This window comes from Anastrepha ludens, chromosome 2, assembly GCF_028408465.1.
Source record: "Anastrepha ludens isolate Willacy chromosome 2, idAnaLude1.1, whole genome shotgun sequence".
NCBI lineage: Eukaryota > Metazoa > Arthropoda > Insecta > Diptera > Tephritidae > Anastrepha > Anastrepha ludens.
Window position 1 is genome coordinate 105,753,749 of NC_071498.1, and position 17,420 is coordinate 105,771,168.

At 36.0% G+C, this 17,420-nt stretch overlaps 1 protein-coding gene across 25 annotated transcripts in view; it reads right to left on the reverse strand.

Moving 5' to 3' along the window:
• LOC128855034 (F-actin-monooxygenase Mical) overlaps positions 1-17,420 on the reverse strand; it is a 205,449-nt gene that overhangs the window by 98,977 nt on the left and 89,052 nt on the right. For all 25 annotated transcript variants that reach the window (XR_008453672.1, XR_008453669.1, XR_008453670.1 and 22 more), the window contains one exon: positions 3,423-3,458. The gene's annotated coding sequence lies outside the window, so the exon portion shown is untranslated. The remainder of the gene's footprint in view (positions 1-3,422; positions 3,459-17,420) is intronic.

A 17,420-nucleotide genomic window follows, 5' to 3' on the forward strand; every position in this document is an offset into this window, starting at 1 on the left:
TTTTAAAATAAAAACACGAAAATGTATGATATATGCCTCATATGAATAAAAGTTCTAAAACATACTTAAAAAATTATGACAATCGTCCATTTTTTCGGGCTCACAAGGTATATAACCCCTTAATGACGCCTTGAGAGAACTTAATTTTAACCATTATTATCATAATTGCCGAATTTCAACCTCACCTTATGAAACAGAAAAAAATCTCTGTGTATATATTTTAAGTCCTATGATATTTAGCAATAATACACCAAAAGTTATATATGCGGAGATCGAAAAGAGTGCACTATGCGACGATAAAATACGGCAATCATTTTGTGGGCTAGTTCTCGGCCAATGTATTGGATTAAAACAATGGTGATGTGAAACATGTTTATCTATACTAATATTATAAAGAGGAAAACTTTGTTTGTTTGTTTGTTTGTTTGGTTGTAATGAATAGGCTCAAAAACTACTGGACCGATTTTAAAAATTCTTTCACCATTCGAAAGCTACATCCTCCACGAGTAACATGGATTATATTTTATTTTGGAAATAGGGCTCGAGATATAGGTCAAAACGTGGACCCGGGTAACCTTCGGATGTGTATGTACAATATGGGTATCAAATGGAAGCTGTTGGTGAATGCTTTAGTCCAGAGTATTTTTCATGCCGCTCCGTGACTAGAGTCTCGAGATAGAGACCAAAACGTGGACCCTAGAATGTGTTTGTACAATATGGATATCAAATTGAAGTTGTTGGTGAATGCTTTAGTACAGAGTATTTTTCATGCCGCTCCGTGACTGGGGTCTTGAGATATAGGTCAAAACGTGGACCCGGGTAACCTTTGGTTGTGTATGTACAATATGGGTATCAAATGAAAGCTGTTGATAAGTGCTTTAATACGGGGTAATTTTCATACCTATTGATGACTAGGGTCTGGAAATATATGCCAAAACGTGGACCCGCCGTGTCTTTGCACCGAATTAAACCAAACTTACACACATTGTTAAGCAGGTATTGAAGATGGTTTCCGTATAGTTTGAATACCTATTGGTAGATAGGGTCTCGAGATATAGGTCAAAACGTGGACCCGGGTAACCCTCGGATGTGTATGTACAATATGGGTATCAAATGGAAGCTGTTGGTGAATGCTTTAGTTCAGAGTATTTCCATCCGCTCCGTGACTAGGGTCTCGAGATAGAGACCAAAACGTGGACCCTAGAATGTGTTTGTACAATATGGATATCAAATGAAAGCTGTTGATAAGTGCTTTAATACGGGGTAATTTTCATACCTATTGATGTCTAGGGTCTCGAAATATATACCAAAACGTGAACCCGCCGTGTCTTTGAACCGAATTAAACCAAACTTACACAAATTGTTAAGTAGGTTGTGAAGATGATTTCCGTATAGTTTGAATACCTATTGGTAGATAGGGTCTCGAGATATAGGTCAAAACGTGGACCCGGGTAACCTTCGGACGTGTATGTACAATATGGGTTTCAAATGAAAGCTGTTGGTGAATGCTTTAGTACAGAGTATTTTTCATGCCGCTCCGTGACTGGGGTCTTGAGATATAGGTCAAAACGTGGACCCGGGTAACCTTTGGTTGTGTATGTACAATATGGGTATCAAATGAAAGCTGTTGATAAGTGCTTTAATACGGGGTAATTTTCATACCTATTGATGACTAGGGTCTGGAAATATATGCCAAAACGTGGACCCGCCGTGTCTTTGCACCGAATTAAACCAAACTTACACACATTGTTAAGCAGGTATTGAAGATGGTTTCCGTATAGTTTGAATACCTATTGGTAGATAGGGTCTCGAGATATAGGTCAAAACGTGGACCCGGGTAACCCTCGGATGTGTATGTACAATATGGGTATCAAATGGAAGCTGTTGGTGAATGCTTTAGTTCAGAGTATTTCCATCCGCTCCGTGACTAGGGTCTCGAGATAGAGACCAAAACGTGGACCCTAGAATGTGTTTGTACAATATGGATATCAAATGAAAGCTGTTGATAAGTGCTTTAATACGGGGTAATTTTCATACCTATTGATGTCTAGGGTCTCGAAATATATACCAAAACGTGAACCCGCCGTGTCTTTGAACCGAATTAAACCAAACTTACACAAATTGTTAAGTAGGTTGTGAAGATGATTTCCGTATAGTTTGAATACCTATTGGTAGATAGGGTCTCGAGATATAGGTCAAAACGTGGACCCGGGTAACCTTCGGGCGTGTATGTACAATATGGGTTTCAAATGAAAGCTGTTGGTGAATGCTTTAGTACAGAGTATTTTTCATGCCGCTCCGTGACTGGGGTCTTGAGATATAGGTCAAAACGTGGACCCGGGTAACCTTTGGTTGTGTATGTACAACATGGGTATCAAATGAAAGCTGTTGATAAGTGCTTTAGTACGGGGTAATTTTCATACCTATTGATGACTAGGGTCTCGAAATATATGCCAAAACGTGGACCCGCCGTGTCTTTGCACCGAATTAAACCAAACTTACGCACATTGTTAAGTAAGTATTGAAAATGGGTGAAATTTAAAAACAATCTTCTTTTTTCCTGATTTTCAATTTATATTTTATATTTACTCAAAAACAAATAGAAAAACAAAAAATATTGTTTATGCGCTTGAATAAAGAAATAAATAATATGAAAATCATATATTTTCTGTTCTAAACCATATCTATTCTATTTTAGTGTGCCCAGCGAAGGGGGCCGGGTTTGCTAGTGTTGAAATATTCGAGCAATTCATGTGAATTAAGCAAAAGAGGAAATAGCTTTGCATTGGATGCTGCAGCAGGACGGTGACTACTAACGAACGCGCCAGCAGGAAATTAAGAATCATAGGTTTATAATTATTGTGTGATCTGCGCAGATATATATTTCAATCTTATTAAGAACTTCTGAGTAAAAAAAAGAATGTTTCTACTTGGAAAACAACAGACTAAGAAAAACGCACTTTGGTCTGCCGTTTCAAGAATCCTATAGCTAAATTTCACCCAAAATATGCTTAGATTTAGCCGATTTCATGCCAAAACATTGCACAGCGGCTATAACTGATAAGGAATATGCGAAAAAATATGAATTTACTTAATTGGGTTTCAACAATATTAGTATTTATTTTAATCAAAGTTGTCCAAATATGTTCAAACTTTTTTTCTTGTTTTTGACCTTCTGAAAAAAAGTGTAAGATTTTTTTTAAACAATTCTATATTACATTCTTACACTTTCTTCGTGGCATAATCCAAAGCCTCTCTAAATTCATTTTAGTGCATACAATTGGTCTAAGCCAATAGGTAAAATAATTCCTACGAGCAAAGAGAGTGTCAGTTTTCATGGTGTTCGTTTTTTTAACGCAACTGTATCTATACATAATTTTATTAATTTATAATTAAATTTATTAATTTTATTATTTGCTTACATTAATCAGCCAATTTCCTGAAAAATCATGTGTTATCTGAAAGTAAAAACACAAAATTATTTATTAATTATATATTCGTTTCAATAAATTCGTAAATAGAAAGGTAGTTATAAACTTAAAAATAAAAAAATATAAATAATAAAAATGAAAATGTAAAAGTAAAATTGGTTTGCGAAATTACCAAAAATCTGCGTGGATTTGCTGAGTGAATAATTTCAGTTTGAAGGGGTTCCATGAGTTTTGAAGATTTAAAAAGACATATTTCCTTAAATATTTTCTAATATAATAAAAAAAAAATTTATATTGTAATATTTAATAAAGGGTTTTTTAATAGGAGGTGTTATTTTGATATTCAAAGAAAAATGCTATTTTTTAATATAAATGATCGGATGTTTATTTCATTATAAAGAGGAAGGTATGCCGTTAATAGTGGAAAATAACATCAGGCAAATGACCACCACGACCACGCTTACAGGAAAATATCCTTTTTATGAAATTTTCCAGAACCGAATTGCAAAGTGGCTGCCCTATGTCCTCGATAGCCTCACGAATTCCATCATTGAGGTCTTGAATCGACCCTGGGCTGTTCGCGGTGACCTTCTTTTTCACTTGGTCCTAAAGAAAAAAGTCACAAGGTGTTAAATCACAAGATCTCGGTGGCCAATTGTGATCACCTCTTCGAGAGATAACACGGTCCGGAAACTTTTCCCGTAAAAGATCAATGGTTTCGTTGTTTGTGTGGCACGTAGCGCCGTCTTGTTGAAAATAAACATTGTCCAGATCAATACCATCTAATTCCGGCCATGAAAAATCGTTAATCATCTCTCGGTAGCGCAATCTCATTCAAAATAACACCTGTTATTGGAAAACCCTTTATTAATATTTTATTTAAACTTTTCAACATCTCAAAATATAATATTTTGTGAAATCTTGGAAACAGCCATATCATTTAAAAAGGTAATACCTCTATACTCGCACTATCAACAAGTGCAGAAAGCAAACATAACAGTAAATATGTATAATATATAAAAAAAGAAACGAAAAACCGAATAATCGTATATCAAAAGTTACACATGTTACACCTAAATTAATCACCCTATCTAAAGATTTGGCAATCAGTGGAGCGCGTGAAGGTCAAAATTGATATTTCATTCACTCAAAATCATTTTTTTTCTATTTAATAGAAAAGATTTTCAAAAACAAAATTTAGTATTATTTTTGCGCCACCTTGTAAGTCTGTGTGAATGACAGGCAGACTGGAACAAAAACATAATTCATATATCAGTACCCAGTACCCCGACAAAAAACTTAGTTATTGGATCTAAAAATAAGCCTCCCCGTATACACATTTGTATGTGTGTATGTGACTATGTGTGCAGAAACATACTCAGTCTCATACTCTTCTGTTAAATTCTAGTTACAACAAAATTCGATCACTTTGATACAAATAGCGCGACATAAATATCGCACTGATTAATTTCCCATGAGTGGTGCTAAAAGCATTTTGCACTCACAAATATTGGCGTATAAACAAATTGTCAACATCTGCTAATACTCGTGGCACATTTTGATTGAATAGAAAACTATATAAAAATTTTGCAAAATTAAAGTCTCAAAATAAATAATTATATTTATGAAAGGACAGCAATATAAAGTACACAAAGCAAGTATCCACATGTAATGTGGATGACGAAATGAGCACAGGTGGAAAGCCTAAGAAGAACATATTCTCCTAAACGTACATTCATGCATTCATACATACATACATACATAAGTGCATGCCCGTGGTAATTGAACTATGGCGAAAATTATGATAATCATCATTGGTGCGGCAGCGGCTTGCCCAACCTGGTTAGCAATAAAATTGGAAGTGTGCACCGAGCCTGCCTGCAGGTTTGATAGCAATAGCAGTGTGGAGGAAGGCAAACCACAAAAACATGAGCTGCCATTAGCGTGCGATGCAGCTGGGAAGCTAGTGAAACGTGCGAGGTAGGTATGGCAGACCAGCAGCAAGTCATTAGGTTGGCTCAGCTGGAGCCAACCAGCTAGACCGCAGTCAAGACCCCCATATGAAAAATAAAAATTACAACAATAGCAAAAACGGCTTTGTCCTAGTACTTGTACAAATGGGTTTTCACTGGTACCAGTTGTTGAAAGGCAATCGCAACATGTACGTACAGTAGCGGACACTGAAATTCGAACACTCAAAAATGAACGCAATTTTTATTGTATTTTTGTGCAACTGAGGCCATGCCGAAAATTATTTTAGGAATGGATATATACAAGGTGGCGCGAAATTAATCAAGTATTTTGTTTTTGAGTAATTTTCTTACTAAATATTTAAAAAATTAATTATGATGATGGAAATCTGTATTTTGATTTACGTGCTCCATTGTTTGTCTGTTTGTATACTGCAGCTGTCTAGTTCAAAAGTGCCAAATATGATTGAAGTGTAACGCCATTTGCAAAAATTATAAACCTTCCGATAGGGTATCACTTTGTATATGTATACCTATACATATGTATGGCTTAACTATTTGAATATAAAATTTAAAAAAAATATAGAGTACTTGGTGGAAGTTGTAATATAATTATTAAATGAGTTTTTCAAATTTTTAATAGCCTTCAATTGGAATATTTTTAAGCTAACACTTTTGCTGCTTGAAAGTGAAATTTGGTTTGAGCGAAAAACATAACCTTACTAAATCTAATTTTAGCACTAATTTCACGACGGCTGTGATTTTCGCGGTTCAAAGTTAAAATTTTAGTTTTTGCACAGTAGCTCATATTTTTCTGATTTTGTAATTTTTCACGACTTAACAATCGCACACTCAAATATCATAATAACAAAAAGGGATATGTGAAGTAAGTAGCACAAAACCAAATTGCATAGCCTGCTAGACTCTGCGAAAATTCAACTGCAGCTGACCGCTACTACAGAAGTGTCCGCATATCAGTGCCCGCTACTGTATTTAAAGCAATCGTAGTCGCCGTGCTGCCGTTTTTCTTTTATTTTTCTTTTTTCGCAAAGTGACGCAAAAACTTGCGTTCCCAAGAGGCCGTCGTAATTGCCAAACTATAATCGAATGAATGGACACGTGAAAACACTGGTTCGACCGGAGAAGGCGCATGAAATTGGGAAAACGATGTATCTGAAAGGAATTTCAGGTTTCAAAAATGCACTACCTACACGCCTTTATTGATAAAAATATGGAAAATATAATTTTTCCCCCAAGAAATTCCATGAAGATATGTATGTATGTATGTCAATCGAGCAAAGAAATTCGAAATATCAGGTCAGTCCATAAGTTCGTGCATTTTTTAAAGGTGGTTTTAAAATTAATAAAAAAGATGTTTAAAGTATTTATTAATCAATAATATATTTTCCTTCATTATTTACAATGTCCCAACTTTTAGGCAAATTTTTAATTTCCTGCTTTAAAAATTTTTTGTCCTTGGAGCCAAAATACGCTCCGATATCCCTTTTTATAGCTTCTTTTTAGGAGTAGTTCTTGTTACTCATATGGGATTGAAGTCCACGGAAAATGTGACAATCACAAGGTGCAATATCCGGAGGGTATGGTGGATGCGGCATTAGCTCCCATCCGAGCTCGTTCAGCTTGCCTAATGTTTGCGGTATGAGGTCTTGCGTTGTCGTGGTGAAACAAAACTTTGCGTCTATTCACTAAAGACGGTCGATTTTTTTAAGTGCCTCATTCATGTTTGATAGCTGACGGGAATAATAATCAGCTTTTATTGACTGGTTTGGTTCTAGAAGTTCATAATAAACAATACCGGCCATATCCCACCAAATAGACAGGAAAATCTTCTTGGGGTGGAGGCCATCTCTAGGGGTCGGTTCTGGTGTTTCATCTTTATCTAACCATTGCTGAATTTAAGAACAAATTCGATGAAGATTTCGGTGATTACTGATTTTGGGCAGCCCGCATGTTCATTGTCATTTATGTCCTCACAATCATATCTGAAACGTGTAAACCACTCATGAATTCTCGCACGAGATAGACAATCATCGCCATAAACTTTTTTCAACAATTCAAATGTTTCGGTAAACGTTTTACCGATTTTAAAACAAAATTTGATATTAGCTCTTTATTCGAAACTCATTTTTGTACCTATGACACAAACATACTGACACTTTAGACGCAATAAGTTCGCTTCCACTGAACCGAAATGTCTCCAAGCTTTCACTGAAAGTCAGCTTTAACTCATTAAAAAGATGGTACCTTCAAACAAAAAAAATTGGATGACGACAGTTTTGTTTATTTTGGACTTCACCTTGTATAACAAGACAAACTGAGGCTAATACAAGTATGTGTAAACCGGTTTAAGATATCATACTTAGAACACCTATAAAATAGAAATTCCCTTTTATAAAATGCTGTCATATATATTAATAAATAATTAATAAATATTAATATATGAAATAAGTAAATGTTTAAGGGTTTTCTTACTAAACTTAATTTACAAAAAGTGAAAAATTCATAGAAAATATGTTCAATGCTCTAAAAAAATACTATAAAAAACACACATTTGTTTAATAAAAAAAATCCCAATCAAATAAAGACATTGAAAATAAAACTTTCGCTCTTACTTGCGTTAATAATAATTGATATGCATGATTCAATAATAAAAGGATGTGTAAAGTTTGGCAACGGATTTCGGATGCTGCTTAATCCATTGATGCAATTTGGAAGTAAAGGGAAAATAGGCATGACTTTATCCCTTTTCTGAAAAGGTAGGAAAATATTTAAAAAAGGTCGATGTAAGTATACTTATTTATATATATATTTCTAACTTAACCGTTCTCGTGAATTTGCCACTTATACATATACGAGGGGTGTCTTTTATATGTCGGGATTAGAGAACAAAAACAAATTTTAAACATCGAAAATCACTTTTTTGTTTTTCAAAATATTCTCCATGGAGATCTATACACTTTTGCATGCGTTTGAACCAATTGTCGAAGCACTTTTGCCACTCTGAATGAGGTACCTCCTCCAAAACATGCATTCTGAATGCCGAAACCGCTTCTTCAGGTGTCGAAAAACGTTGACCTCTCAGTTTGTTTTTTACGTACGGGAATAAAAAGAAGTCATTCGGTGCCAAGTCAGGACTATACGGCGGATGACCCATTAATTCGATGTTTTGGGTGCTCAAAAATGCAGTTGTTTGAGCCGATGTGTGAGAGCTCGGATTGTCCTGGTGAAGAGTGATCCGTCTTTGGCGATTGGTTTTCCTAATTTCTTGGAAGACAACTGGCAAACAAATGGTTGTGTACCACTCAGAATTTACTTTTCTGCGTTGTTCTAGTGGTACGGTTGCGACATGTCCAGTTTTTCCGAAAAAACAGAGCATTTCCATCGACCAATCGACACGAGCCTGTGTGGGATCCAACGCGAACAAATTTGTTGGACAGGCAAATGTTTATGCAATATTGAATGTATGCTGGTCCCACTAATGTCTAAGATTGTCTCAATCTCACGATAGGTCACATGACAATCTTGCAATATCAGTTCGCGCACAGCATCAATGGTTTTCGGAACAACAACTGATTTTGGACGACTTTCACGAAATTCGTCTTGGAGTGAACTACGACCACGATTGAATTCACCATACCATCGATAAACACTGGTCCTTGATGGAGCTTCATCGCCAAAAAATGAATTAAGTTCATCCATGCAATGTTGCTGAGTTAATCCACGTCGAAAGTTGTAAAAAATAATCGCACGAACATGTTCACGATTTAATTCCATTTTTGGACCGAGATTAATATTTTAAGTTGCTGTAAACAACACAAATAGCGCTGGTATTTCAAAACGTTCTGAGTACGTAAAAGCCAAAAAATGTCAAACTTTGCGATACAGCTGTCAGTTGCCAGATTGCAACCCCAGGGTTGCCAAATCCCGACATATAAAAGGCACCCCTCGTATTGATAACCTAATTACTGAATTCTTTATATTTCTTGGTATTTTTGTTTGTAAAGCTTAAATGTAGTAATGCTTTAAGACTTGCTATGATACTTTTGCTTTGAAATAAAAAGTAGATCTTCCAGGAGGACATCACGGATTTATTAAGTAACTCAGCATTTATTAAGTTGTCAGCTAAAAATTAGACATTTTATATCATCTTTAACTGTTGATTCAGTTTTAAAGCAATTTACTTTATTGTTTTGAAAGTCGGAGGTAAAACAATATAAAACAAAATCAAAGAACAAAACTTTAATAAATTTTATTTATTATTCAACTTTTAATATTTTTTTTCATATGATAAAAAGGGTAACATTAATAATTATTATTATAATGGGTAATGGGTAGTTTTGCAATGTTAAAACGTAGTGAAACTCTAACAGGCGACCAGTCAGTGTATCCAGAGCGGTACAACTATATTATTGTCTAGCATTGAAAAGGAAGGCTTTACGTCAGTAGCCGTACTCTACCGATGTGTCTCCTTCCAATAATAAGTATCTATTTCTTGCGACGGCACATGCTCTGGCTGATCAGTTTTTTCATTCTTATAAAGAAGTCAAAAAACGTATGGACTCATATAGCACCTCAAAAGATGTGGAGTTCTTCCGGATTAGAATCCGTGCGCTAATCGAAAGATGCGAAAGTTTAGAGGCAAAAGACAGCCGTAAATATAAAATGTTTTTTTAAATAAAGTCCCAAATTTTTAAAGAACATAATAAAATACCCACAATTTTCCGTGATAATAAGCGATATTACCAAATAACGCTTTTTTTGAATTTCGGGACTATATGCAACTATTTGCAAGTTGATCCGTATGCACGGGCTTATAAGCACTAATGATGAGTAATTGCCACTCATGCCTGCAAAAACAAAAATTGAAATTCAACTGCTGTGCTGCTTTGGCGCCAATATCTACATAAAATATATAGAAAAATAACAAAAATGTTACCGCTTACAATTCCAGTTCAATGAATGAGTAAATACAACGGCACATCCAAAGGTACTTACTCATAGTACTCTTTTACATTTTACATACATACTATGTATGTACATGGATCCCGCTTGGAAGTTTTCTTCTGCAGTCAACATTAAAGTCTACAAACTAAATATATTCCTTTCACTGTCGATAGCCCTTTCATCTTAAAAATTACTGCTGACATTTTCATAAAAAATTTATAGATTCAGTAACAATGATATATTGGCTGCTCTAATGTAGTTGCAAACCAATAGGGTGGGTGACGTGCGATTCCTCCTGTCTAAAATTTTGAGCAGCTTTTCTCCATAAAACTGGATATTTAAACTTAGTTCCTTTGTGGTATTTGAGTATTGACTGCGTTCATTTTAATTTTCTTTTAAAATCTTTAACGAATTCTGCACTTTTGTGCGTCATTGCTCAACTTACAATAGCACACCTTTTTAGTGATTTTCAAATCGGGGTCCTATGCTACTGACATATCTATAAAACTGAGAGCCCAGTATTCAAAAGCTAAGGGAAAAATCATAAGCTACGCAAAAATTATCATTATTTTAAAATTTTCGATAAAAAAGAGTCACTCCCTGGTTGTAGGTATTCTACCTCATCTCTACAGCTTCTGCTGGTCTGATCCTATGGATAGGTATATTCTTAGTTCAAAATTAATCAAATTAGTTACTCAGGTATTAGTATATTAGCTTTTCCAGTCTTTTCCTTAGCTTTTGAATACTAGGCTCCCAATATTTAGAGGACTATTATGCTCACCAATTTGTAGCCATAACTATTATATGTATATAAATAAATATATATGTACATATGTATATATATATATAATTGGCGCGTACACCCGTTTTGGGTGCTTGGCCGAGCTCCTCCTGCTATTTGTGGTGTGCGTCTTGATGTTGTTTCACAAATGGAGGGACCTACAGTTTCAAGCCGACTCCGAACGGCAGATATTTTTATGAGGAGCTTTTTCATGGCAAAAATACACTCGGAGATTTGACATTGCCTGCCGAGGTGTGACCGCTATTAGAAAAATATTTTTCTTAATTTTGGTGTTTCACCGAGATTCGAACAAACGTTCTCTCTGTGAATTCCGAATGGTAGTCACGAACCAACCCATTCGGCTACGGAGGTGCATATTTTTTGATGATTTTTATGAATCTTTTACAAAAGTGTTTGACGGATATCTACAAGAATCACGTTTCGATTTTTAATTGCTCGCTCAGAAAATAAATTCATATGTCGGGCCGAACAAAGCGAAACAATAAAACTCGAAAAATCAGCTTTATTTTTGATACAAAAAAAATAGATGATTCCACCTTCCGAATAATACAATAAAACTCGGATCGCAATTTTAGAATCTAAAAATATGACTAAATATACATTTTATTCTAATAAATCTCAGAATGACTACCAAGCTTATGGTAAAATAATGCACTTCAGATAAGTGGATGGGCATTTGTTCGAAGACTTCGACAATCTAAGCCATGGTTTTTTCGAAGAACTAAGTGTACTGGCCAACAGTTCGGGATAGTTTAGGGGCATATTGGAAAAATAGTATATTTAAATTTTGAAAAATTAGAGAAAACTCTAGAAAATGAAACGGTTTCGGGACGGCTCTCGATATTTTATTTATATTGAGTTCAAATTCGCTTGCTTCATTCTTAAACATTTTCTTCGTTGAGATATCGTTAGGGTAGGTAGGTAGGTAAGATGGCAAGAGTACCCCAGGTACGCTACAAGTAGCACTTACGTGCCGTTTTGATACCATAAAGTGGACCACTACCTGTGAAAGGATTAAGGGAGGAGATAAGACCGTCTACAGCCATCCAGTGCTGTTGATGTAGCGGAGGAGAGAAAAGGGATCTAGGCTGGAGAATTTCATCAAGTCATCCCCAAAGGGGACGCTGAGGAATCTCAAGCGCCTAGCCGCCAAAGCCGGACATCTGCAGAGAAAGTGTTCCACACAGACAGATCCGCCTCCCCACCTGTTTTCTACAAGAAACTTCATTGCTACTTGAACAGCATACACCTCCGCTTGAATCGTAGATGCCTACATTCCAAGAGCAAAGGGAAGTTAAGTGCCTGATTTGATCATTCCTTAAAAATCGCTGAGAGCCGACTAACGGTCTGATATTGTCCACACCTCTGTATTCTGTACATCTTGCGTCTATACTACCGACTCCCTCAATATCTACTCCTACTTTATATAACTCGGCTTCTGGTATTTGCTCCACTCCCCTTCAATTCATGCACACATACAACTTCAACGCATACATGCCTTCAAAAGACTGCAAAAGGGATCTAAAAGGAGCACTATTGGTAAGACGGTTGTAAATGTTCTTTCTGCAGACTTTTCCGCGTGGTCATTCACATTAATGACGTCAAACGTTTGGTTTTGTCTAGACTGGCAGAAGTGTGACGTCATTCATAAACTCTTAAGAGAGGAGCTTCGGTTTAACTTCTGCGTCCTAAGCTGTCCCATCGACTAATATTACCAAAAGGTCTGGTCATTTCAACCATATCTGGTTCGGTTTGTTTGGATGCGTTCAGAATCTATGACACTTTCCAACGACAGATTTTGAGTACTCTAAACTCCGATAAATCAATCGACGTGCCTTGGAACCTAAAGAAACAAATTTGGAACCATGAATGTACGAGTACACCACTTAAAGAACCGAACACTAAAAACTAAGTATAATAAACAACGCAAAACTAACCGAAGCAACAAAGAAAACACAAATTTAAGATATTATAACGGCAGTTAAGATGAGTGGTGGTTTTTACCTCGTGCAACATCAACAGCAGCAAAGTAACGGCCAGCAGTAACTAACAACGGCGACACGCCAACAATGCAAACGACAAGTGCAATATTGGCAGCTCGGCCACTGACAATATTGCTCGGTTGGTTGGTTGCTTGGCTGACTGGATAGTTGGCTGTGAGCAACTCAAACGTTACAAGAAAGCATAGAAACAACAAGTGCATACAAATCGTCGCTGAATTTCTGCAGACAAAGGGAGTCGATCACCAGACACCGACAGTGCCACCATCACAACCATTCAACTTAAAAACCTGACTACTTGGGCGCCAATTTTGCGGCTGCCGGAGGTGATTGCGACGCACAGATTGTTGCCACGACAAAAACATTACCGCAGAGCTGCCAACAGCAAAATATTTGTGTAGGTATGTTTAATATATATATGTGTGTATATGTGGTATATTTACAAATATGTACGTATAAATCAATGTGTAACTGCAGGCTTTCACTTGGCACATGCATAGAAAAATTCAAAAACAAATAAATTTGAATAAATTCGTACGCAGCAGAACTGAAGTAAAACGTAGGAACATGCATGTTCTTACTCGTACTACAAAAAAAAATTATATTCAAATCAAAGTCAGTTTCAATTTTACTATTTATTTCGAGTGACGTCAACAACTCTGAGAGAAGTGACAAGGAATCTGGCATCTTTTTAAAAGATGACGCGATTCGGTTTTTCATAAGCAAATCTAAAAGGCAGATTGGCATAGGATATGACGTGTTTTCTCAGCAATTTACATATTATCCATCCACCTTAAAGTTTCCTAAGCCCAGTTTCGAGACTAAGAGAAGTTCCGGAAAGCGATAAAGCGAATGTGTGAAGAAAGCGAATGTGTGGTAGCAATTGAGGAATTTAGTTCAAACATACAAGCCCCTCTGAGTTGCCTGCATGCCCAAATTGTGGAAATATTTTGAGCAGCAACTAACAGCAGTTGAACTACTCTGGGCATTTGCAGAGTAGCAAGATCATTTTGGTGAATACTCGATGAACGAAGGATGTGGAATTTACTGAGGCTGTAATAAACGTAATAACTAGAATGCTAGGAGAGCACTAGGCTATTGCCCAAACTACCTACCACCAGGTTCAGAGTCCCGATTATTTATTAATTTTTAGCAGAAGATATGGATATAAGAAAATCTTTTTAACTACGTAATGTCAGCGTCAAAAGAAAATGGACGCTACATATTGGATAGTTTTGACTATTTTTTTCCTTTTTTTTAATTTCAATTATTTTATAATTCATACTACAACAAAACCATATAACGCAAAGTTTAAAACTTTGTAGAAAATTTATAAAAATTCGGCAAAGCATTTTACTCAGAATTCTTAGAAAATTTTCGAGTAAGCCGATTTATAGCTTATTACATTTTGTCAAATAAGTCGAAAATCACATTTATTTTTAAGAATTTATTTTTTCGCTGACGGTCTTGCGCATTTTGTCAATTTAGCGCATGTTCGGCTTTTTTTTTAACATGAAAGAAACCAGCCAACATATTGCCGAGGAGCGTCAGCTGCTAAAAAGGTTTTTTCAACCGAATAGTAGTCACGTACAAACTCAATCAGCAGCAGCGACTGTTGTATAATCACCGTTATTATTATTTTAACAATTTTTAGGTTAAAAAATATCTAAAAGAAATGTTTTGCAAAAAATTTAAATTAACTTCTCGGGTTACATTCAACAGCGAATCAGTGAAAAATACCGTGTATCTACTAATGTACCAAGCGATGCTTCGATCGATTTGCAAACTAGACAGCTGTATAAACAGACCACATGGCCGCATAAGAATGGTTTAAGGTTTAAGGTCAGCCTCCCGACCACAACCCCATAGAAAACTTGTCGGCTGACATCCAAAAAAGTGTTTCTAAACGGAAACCAGAAAATTCTAGAGATTTATGGAAGGTAGTAGAGAAGGTGGCGGCCGCCGTAGCCAAATGGGTTGGTGCGTGACTACCATTCGGATTTCAGAGAGAGAACGTTGGTTCGAATCTCGGTGAAAGACCAAAATGCAGGAAAAGTTTTTTCTAATAGCGGTCGCTCCTCGGCAGGCAATGGCAAACCTCTGAGTGTATTTCTGTCATGAAAAAGCTCCTCATAAAAATATCTGTAAATATGTAAAACCCTTCTTTTCTTCAACATTTTGCATTGAATATTTTTCATGCCGGCTCTCCCATTATTTGGTGGACGTCAGCAACCATGAGGGTTAAGTGTTGAATCCGTATCGACTAACAAAATTTTTTTGAAGTATTGGGTACCGAAAATTAAGCACATCGCTATTGACATGCAATCGCCCATCTACAGAACCTGCAGGAACAAGGAAGAGTCTTCCACTATAAGACACCTACTCTGCCAATGCGGCCGCACTTCGGATAACGAATTTAAAGATACGACGGTTACAAATACTAGTTAAAAATGATTTGGTTTAAATATGAGCGGAGAAGAATTTCCAACCACCTCTTGACTGGACTAAAATGAAACTATTCAAATAACTGAGTACTGTAATAATTAATTAAAATAAATTTGTCCGTATTTATTCTGCAACAAGTAAAAAACAAAACAATGAGTACGTATGTAAGTAATCTGAATAGTGAAATAATACACATTAAACGAAGTTTTCAACTCCCTCTCTCAAGCAATGAAAGTGTTACTTCAACCTTGACCAAATGACACTCACACCTGTCGCTGAGCTGAGATCGGCTGAAAGTGAATGCGCGGACTCCACACAGATTTCTTAATAGCGAAGCAAACAAATTACGCGCGTTAATAAATTAATTCAACATCTACTTGAAGAGCACAAACAAACAGTTAATAACAAAAGGTTTTTGGCTTTTAGTTGAAAAGAAAATACAAAGCAAAAAATGAATAATGAAGTTAATCGGAGTCAAAATAAACAAAGTAACGGAAAGAAGATAGAAAATAATTTGCATGCATGCGAAAAGGAATAAATAAGCAAATAATGTTTTTATAATTCGTATGACATAATCACTGCTTTCGACTCGCCAACCAATTAGCGACTTGTGAAAAAACAAGTAACCTGTTGCATATGTAAAGGGTGGTTCATCTAGCATTTGGAATTTAAAGCAACGATTTTTTTAACTTTGGGAGCTAAACATCTGTGATATGTTAGAAATTTAATTTATGGTAAGATATTTACAAAATGGGTCGTTTTTAATTTCAAAAAAGTCTGGAAATATTTAAATCGAATAATCGGAATAATAAATGTTACGCCAACCACCCAAAGACGACTAATGAGTTGAAAGATTGGATTGACAGTATGAGCAGTGCGCTTTAGTGCCGCGGTAAAGTCTTCTAGGCAGTGCACTTGATATTTGTATGGCACAGTGCAAACATTCAAACTGCGGTAATCTACATATGGCTTCGATTCACCTAAGCGATCCCAAGCTTTATCATCCGGTCAAATTCTTCACGAACTGCTTTAAGTCTAACTTAGTTAAGCAGGCGCGTATTGCCTATTATTGGAAGGCCAGTTGATGTTCGAATGTGGGAAATGTGGCGTGCTTCTTTGTGTTAATAGCACCGTGAGGCCTAGTGATGTCAGGATACTTTGTGAAATATAGTATCGTCTTCAATTGCTTTAATTGATGCGACATCAGCGCTATCAGTGAGCTCACTTTCCCAGAACGGTAGTCAGGTAGTTAAGGTATATATCAGGTATGAACTGAATCGGACTAAAAAATAAAATGCTTCGCAGTAGCCTGACTCTAGACCCACCTATCACGTGCCATGAAAGTGAATCTATAGTTAAAAAAATCAACAAAATTGGGAGGGATCGAATAATTACGAACACTTACTTACCGAAATTGTATGCATTAGGGGGCATAAAAAGTTCTAAGCGTCTTCCGCTAGAAGCCTGTCGTGAACTATATATTTCTCATAATTTACACATTGCATGCACGAGTCGGACCGACTCGTTAATACATATTCCATTAGCCATATTCTGAAGATTAGTCAAACAAAAATGTTTGTTTAATCCAAATTGAATAAACCTCACTTCTGCTTCTCCTATTTTAAAGGTTTCCTTGCTCACTTTTATTACGTGTTTCATTTATTTCTTCCTGCTTCCGGCAGTTTCAGCATACAAAATTTAATTCCACTTTTGGCAATGAAGCAACACTCGTTGCCGTTGTCTAAGAATGGTTTAATGTGGTTAATCGTGGACGTCCTTCGTAAAAATCGTTCAAAATAAATTATTG